The following is a 7,821-nucleotide window of genomic DNA, read 5'->3' as shown; positions in this document are numbered from 1 at the left end:
GTTAACTTGAGCTCCTGCAGCTGCTTCATCCCCGACTCCTGCTTACAGATGTTTACACCCAGGGAGAGGGCTCCCAAGACCTGCATGTGCCTTGTTCCCCCCACCCTAGACATGCTGACCTTCATGCTTATTCTGGACTAGGACTTTGCACAAGGGCGTGCAGTGTCAGGACAAGGGGGAAAGGTCTTAAGCTGATGAGGGAAGGTTTAGAGTAGATATTAAGAAGAAATTCTTCCCTGTAAGCGTGCTGAGGCCTTGGCACAGATTTTCCAGAGCAGCTGTGGCTGCCCCATCCATTGAAGTGTCCAAGGCCAGGTTGGGCAGGGCTTGGAGCAGCCTGGTCTACTGGAAGGTGAACCTGCTCATGGGCAGGGGGTGGAACGAGATGAGCTTTTAGGTCCCTTCCAACCTAAAACATTCCATGATTCTGTGATTTATCAGCTCACATTCCTGATAATCAGGGATTCCTTCAGCCTCTGCCTGGACTAGGACACTACCTGGCTGGGCAGGGGACAGCAGAGTCCCCTGCCACCTCAGGAAGACCCCCTTATATTTTTAAACCATATTTGGGTTTCCCTGGAGCTGAAGCATTCAGAGTGTCCACAGCATTCCCCAGATCCCAGCTTTTTGTGTCCTCCTAAGTATTTTCAAGCCACCTCAATTGCAGGAGAATGGCCTCAATTATCCTAACCAGCCCCACAAGCCCTGATTTATCCAGGAGTGTTATGGAACCCCACCCCTGTGATCATTTCAACAAGATGCTCAGGAAAAACCAGCTACTGCCTTCCCAGGCAAGTTCAGCTCTCCCTAGCACAGTGTCAGAGCCAACAGCTATTGCAGATAAGATCATGAATAGTTAATGTTCTCAGTTACCCAAGCATATTTAAAAATTAACACAAGCCTGGTGCTGATGAGAGTAAAAAACTGGGTTATCAAAGACAGGAAAAAAACAGAAAACAATTGCATTTGCCCTTGGGCTTCACTAATGACTGGGTTTTTGTGGGGGATCCTAGTCCTTCCTCTCTTTAAGCCTTCAGTGGTTTAATACTGGATGCTTCATTAAAGCACCTTCCCTTTTGCCTGCCAGGTTCTCCTTCCCTCCTGCAGGAGTTTCTGGCCCCTTTGAATGTGTCTCCAGGCTCCAGTGTGATGGTGGGCACCGTGGAGTGAAGGAGCTGATGAGCACAGTGGGGTGGGCAGGGTTGTGGGACATGAGCAGGGGCAGGGGACTGGGTGAAGCCCCCTCTGGGAGCAGCCCCATGTGTCCCTGGGCTACCTCCAGACACCCACTTGGAAAAGTTACCCCCTCATTTGTGGGTTGATGTCGTCACCTTCTGCTAAATTGACCCTCAAGTCCCTCAGGTATGATCTTAGCAAAGGAATAAACAAATAGCTGAGTTGGAAGGAGAAGACAGTCCTTGGGTTCACGGGACCCTCAGCCTTGGGGGCTTTGGACTCCAATCTCAAAGCAGCCAGGGCTGTTACTTGCATTGGGAGCCCCATGAACTCCAGATTGCTCTTCCCTGCACATAGGAAGCTGGAAGATACACAGGGTCCTTTTTCAGAATGAACCCACATATTCATAAGCAGACAAATAAACTCCAAATCCTAATTTTTATGGCTTTGGCCCTGAAGTGGCTCACTGGGAACACCAGCAGCAGGGATCACAACCCCAATTGCACAATTGTTGGCTCCATGTGGAGGGGGTAACTTCAGATAGACAGCAGGATATGTTGTTCCTGTGTGGCTTCATGATGGGAATTACAGTCTTCATGTGGGGTTCCCCCCAGTCCCTCACAGCAATCGTCTGCCTGTAGCACCCACCACGCTGTCAGTCAGACCCTCATTCCAAAATGGGGGATCCCCAAGGTCCTTAGCGAGAGTCAGGGACACCCTCTCTGGAGGAGAAGGTCTGTGTGAGAGGGATGGGATGGAAGCATTTCTGGTTAGTGGGAAGCCCTCACTCAGCAGAGCCCAATAACTCATTGAAACACTCCTGCAGCACTGCCTCTCTCCCAGGCAAGTCCTCTCAACCACACTTGTGGTCATGGAGCTGGCAAGTTTCTGAGCTGGCTGAAGTGACACCAGGGTCCTTTCATCCTCCCTGTGGCCACATCCTGAACCTGAGATCCTACAGTGCCGGGATGCCCCATGAGCAGTGATACCTGGCTCCTTGCTGCACTCCTGCCCTCCCTTTCAGGTTCTGCTTGGATCTGGCTGTTCTGATTCTTGCTCCTGGTTAAGGAACACAAAGTTTGTGACAGACGTCTTTGCCATTATTCTTCCCTTAATGTTGTTGTTGTTTTGTGTTACTGTCAAATTGCATCTTCCCAAAGTCCTTCCCATCTTGTCAGCTGCAGATGAAGCGCATGAAGGGCTGAGTAATCTCCTGGCTCTGACTGGGGAAATTGCCTTTTATTATTGATGAGGCAGCACTGCCTTTGGAGGACACAACTCCACTGTGAGCTGGAGCAGGAGCTGGGGAGCAATGCTCAGCCCTGCCAGTGCCTGTGGGTGCTCCCAGGGAAGTCAACCTGCCTCTGGCCTGAGCAGGTGGTGAAAAGAACCAAGCAATGCTGCATCAAGGTGGATCTGAGGCTGGGAAACTCCCGTCGGGCACCTCTCCTGGAGGAGAAGCCTGCTGCAGTAAAGAGGCTGATGCTGCTTGGAGCATCCCTGCTTCTCCTCCTGCACCTCACAGGGAGCAAGGCAACCACTTTCCCACTTTGTGCTTGTCCCCGTTGCAGGTGAGCAGTGTGGCACCTAGAGGCATGGCTCAAAGACAAGCCCTGTGAGGATGGGACAGTGGGCAGGGAAAATGTGCTATCCTGGCTGATTTGGGCTGGGGGCTGCTGTGCACAGAGGTGAGCTGTGCACGTCCACATCCAAGCTCCCATTTTGTTCAATCCCCTTGGGTCCTGGTGGGGCATCACGGGGAGAGAAATCTGGGAAATGGTAAAAACTCTCTCTCTGAAGAATAAATATTTATGTGTGTTTACAGTGTGTTCCTGCTCCTGGCTGCACAGGAGGGGCTGCTCGGAGCAGTGAGTGTCCACACACGTGTTGTGAAGACCTAGGTGTGACAAGGTGGCCATGGGCCCCTCAGCCATGGGTGATACAGACATGACTGGGTCTGGCTCCTGTGCCCATGGCTCTGCTGCTGCTCTTGGAGGGCCTTGGTTTGTTCCCACCTGAGATTGGCACTGGCTAATGGCCCAGTGGGGTACCTGTCGCAGGAGCTGGAGGAAAAGGGTAGAGGGTGCTGGCTGGGAAGGGAGCACATAGGGGAAGGACATTGCTCCTCTGAGCACTAGTATCCCCTTTCTAGGGTGGATCTTGAGCTGCTGAGGAACTCTAGTTACACTTCACTCCATGAACAGTCCCACCTTTGCAAAGTGACTGACACTTCCCATGATGTGCTAAAAGGTCCTTGGCACCAGAACAGTTTCTGCAGCATGGTTCAGCTGGTGTGAGCTGCTCCTACCCCCAAAATTGTGTACAACAGACCTGGACTGCTGCAAAACAAGAGGAGCAGGGCAGACCCTGCTCCCAGGTGTGGGAAGTGGCAGCTCGGAGATCCATGAGGCACAGGGCAGGTGGTGCATTCCAGGATGCAGCTTTACAAGAACTGCCTGGATCTTCCCATACATATTTATACCCTCCTGTGCCACATAGGAGTGTGGCCAATGCTCAGCTGTTCCTTTGGCCTTTCTCCCAGGCAGCCACACAAGGATCTGCCAACAGTGGGCACAGGGATGGCACCCCTGGTGCCGATGCTGCATCCTGGGACCCTCCACAGGACCTGCTGCCACCACTGGTACATGTCACAAACTGTGTTAACCCTGCTTTGTGGGTGCTGTGGAGCAGGACAGACTGTTGAGCACAGCGTCCAGCTGCCCAAACAGGATCCAGGCTCTTTGCAGCACTGAGTTCATTCTGCTTCCAATGAAGGTCATTCCCTTGGTGTGGGCCTCCTCCTGCTCGGTTTGCTGGTGGAAGTCCAAAGTCCAAGGCAGTCCATATCCCAGTGGTGCTGTAAGCAGAGCACCGTGGCTGGGAAGGGGCTGAGGGCTCTGTGCTAGTGCCCTTTGGTGATGAATTGAGCAGAAAACTGCCGAGTCAGCACAAGCTCAGCAAGATACTCTTGTTGGAAGCCACCATAGCAAGTGCTACTATTTTGCTGATAAATCTGATTTTTAAATGAGCTGCATGTCAGGCTGGTAAATAATGCATCTTGTAAATGAAGAGAGCTGTAACCAGGCAAGAACAAGCAGCCAGTGCTGCAGGTACTGCAAGTCCTGCACAGCAGGGAAAGCAGTGGCAGCCGTTCTTGGGAGCACATTCCCCGAACTGCTTCTCAAATTGTCAGTTCCCACAGCACATTCCACGAGCTTTTCACATAAGCACAAATCCAGGAGTAGCAGTGATGGGAACAAAAAGGTTTTATACATATGAACTTCAGAGAGCAATAGGGAAAGCAGGAGGCTCTTGAGGCAACAGTCCTTGGAAGAGATGGATCTTTTTCATTTCAGGAGCATTTGCAGCCACATCAGAGCCATTCTGGTGGTCTTCTTGCTCCAGATCCTGACAGACAGCTTTTCCTAGACTCTTACCACCAATACTTGAGTAGAACTGATTGTTAACTACTATTAAAATTCCCAGGAGTTGCACAGTACTGTGTGCTTCCTACCTGCCTGGAACAGATAGGGCAGAAACTCCCTGAGGTCTTGGATACATGTGGCTTTGCACTGGATAAAACTCCCTGTTACCTCCAGCTTTTTGTGGGGAATTCCAGCCCTGAGTGGGATGTGCTGGGGAGGCGGGGGGGGGGGGGGTCAGTCCTGGGTGCAGCTCTGAGCTCAGTGCTATGATCTGAAGGGTTTAGAGAACCCTTAAAGAGAACTTTAAATCACCATGGCTGATCAGTCTTGAAAACCACTTGTGCTGAGGGCTGTCACTGGCTGCTCGTGGCACATCCCCGTGCATATGCTAGCCATACGGAGTCCCAAAGTTGTCCTGATTGGGTTCCAGCTCCTCCACAGATGCTTCAGGTTCTTTGGGTGCATCAGCCAGAGAAGAGATCTGTGCAAGGGAAGGATTTGGAGTCAGAAAGCACTTGGACTGCATAGCAGCTGGAGTGCGTCCTGATGAACAGGTTTCCTCAGGGCTGCAGGGGAATAAACCTGGGGCAGATCCCAGTTTGTTTTTTAAGTCCTGTCCCCATCACATCTGGTGGTGACCTGGGACCTTCTGCAAAGCAGGAGCACTGGCACAGAGCAGCATCAATGCAAACACCGCAGGAGCGAGGCTGGAGCTTGGTTTGGTGGCAAAGCTCCAGGAACTTCCCAGGAAGGCTGCTGCCCATCTCTGGAACAGGCAATGGCACAGGCTGCTCAGAGCAGCTGTGGCTGCCTCATCCCTGGAAGTGCTCAAGACCAAGTTGGACAGGACTCGGAGCAACCTGATCTAGCGGCAGGTGTCCCTGCTCATCACGGGGCGGGGGGGGGGGGGGGGTGGGGGGGTGGGATGGGATGAGCTTGAAGGTGCTTCCAACACCAACCGTCCTGTGATTCTATGATCTCTGGGCAGGCTGCAAGGAGCAGAGTTGGTCAGTGATTATGTGCTATTGGAAGCAATTACTGATCAACAAAGTGCCTTGAGGTAGCCTGAGGCTGCGGGAGGGGTGTGAAACCAGTACAATGGTCTCCTTGAACACTGCTGAATGTGTAGGGAAGAGTTAATGGCTAATTAAAACTCTGGATGATTTCCAGGGTGATAGTCAAAGTGCTTGTGAACTGGTGTTGAAAGACAAATTCTTCATTGCCAATCCAGCTACCATCCTTGTTCAGTTAAACTCTGCAGCAGATCTCCCACAAAGCTAATTTTCTGCTTCTCTGGCTTAATTCTATTCATATTTTAGAGGGTAATTAGCATCACTTGGTGTCCTTATATGCCCAACTGAAACAATTGCACCTAGATTCAGGAGTGAAAGTTAATGTCTCTCCATGTAGGTTAGTGCCACAATTTATGAGGAGGGCTGGGGCCAAGCAGAGGTGGGAACCAGGGCACCGTTGCCACTGCTGCTGCCAGAAGCCTGGTGCTTGCTCTAGTGCAAAGATTCCCCAGTTTCCATTTGAGCTGTTTTCTGGATGCTGTGGCTGGCAGCAGTGAGCCCACAGTGCCAGCGGCTGCCTCTGCTACTCAGCAATGGTCAGAGGGGTGCAGGACAGGCCTGATTGCGCCCGGCAGCGTGTGACAGCAAAAGGATGCCGAGGGCACACCATGGGCACACATTGGTTTCAGGGTCATAGGGGACAGTGACAGGGCTGTCACCTGCCACACAGTCAGAGAGGCTCAGCCAGCAAACAGTACCCAGCAAAAGGCAACCAGACATTGTGTTTGGAGGCCTCATTTATGGAGCTGCTGATGAGGCATCAGTGACTTTGATAATGTCAAGGACTAGAAAGTAAATGCTTCCACTATAAATCTTGTCTGCTTTAAAAGTAGGTTATACTTTCAAAGTGTGCTTTAATTCTTAGGAATTTGATATTTCTATGTCAATTGTAAGACAAGTAATTGGATGATGAGCAGGTTGTTACTGGAACCTGAGATTAAAGGCAGGATTTGAAATGCTGTGTTGCGTGAAGATGGGTGTTTTTGTTCACTGCAAATGTGACTCTGGAGGTTTTGCTGGCACCATTTCTGTTTGAAATTGTGGTAGCATAGAATATCCTGAGCTGGAAGGGACCTGCATAGATCAGCTCCTGGCCCTGCACAGGAGAACCCCAAAATCCATCCTGTGCTTGAGAGCATTGTCCAAATGCTTCTTGCATTCTGGCAGCCTTGTGACCATTCACAGGGGAGCCTGTTCCAGCGTTCAACCACCCTCTGGGGAAAAATCTTTACCAAATATCCAGCCGAAACCTCTCAGCACCCATGGAATGGCCCTGGCAGAGAAGACCACTCTCCCAGGAGTGCACCTGCCATGCCCAGGGTACTCACCCACAGAGTGGTGTGTCCATGGAGGGAGCAGCTCCAGACCTGGGCTGAATCTTCCCTGGGAGTGGGTTGTTTTAATCGCACCAAGCAGTTTATCTTGAGGGTATCAAAAGCTCTTTTGGCTGGGAGATACTTGTGCTGCTTCTAGCAAAAACTCTGCCTCCTCCTACCCTCATTCTCCCCTTCCTGCGTAGGGAAGGAGTTTTCCACATCCCATGAGCAACATTTCCCTGGTCTGTCCCTTTCCAAATCGCAAGCTGCACTACTGAAAGCTGGCATCAAGACTCTGAGGTGAGCACGAGCTGGCAGAATCCAAGCCCTCCCTGTGGGGCCGCAACCCCAGAGCCCCTTGACATGCACCATAGCTGTAACACCTTGGCCGTGGATTCCCCTGAACGGATGAAGGAGCACTGGTAGAGGTCCTGGGGCACCCTCTGTGAAACTGCTCTCACCTGAGGGGTGCCAGAACCATGCAGTTCAGTCCCAGAGCTCCATGCCCAGCCTGCCTGAGCTGAGAGGAAAATGGGCTTCGTTTAATGACAAGACTTTCATATTCCAGCCTTAAACTTTCTGTAAACCAGCAGCTGCTGGACAGATGAGCTGGACTCCTGTGCCTAATGTAGATTGATAGCAGAGCAACTTTTCTGTCTTAATTTGCAATGACCTAGAGAATTAGCAGAGAGGATCTGTTATCCTGCCAGTGCACTAATGACTCTGGCAAGAGAAGGGCTCCCCAGGGAAGCAGTGGTATTTGCTAACCTTTCCCCAGTTTGCTTTACATAATAACACACTCCTCCAAATGTCCTCAGCATGACTGGCCAT

This window comes from Agelaius phoeniceus, chromosome 25 (genome assembly GCF_051311805.1).
Source record: "Agelaius phoeniceus isolate bAgePho1 chromosome 25, bAgePho1.hap1, whole genome shotgun sequence".
Taxonomy (NCBI): Eukaryota; Metazoa; Chordata; class Aves; order Passeriformes; family Icteridae; genus Agelaius; species Agelaius phoeniceus.
The sequence above is the reverse complement of the archived record's forward strand: the minus strand, read 5'-3'. Positions refer to the sequence as shown.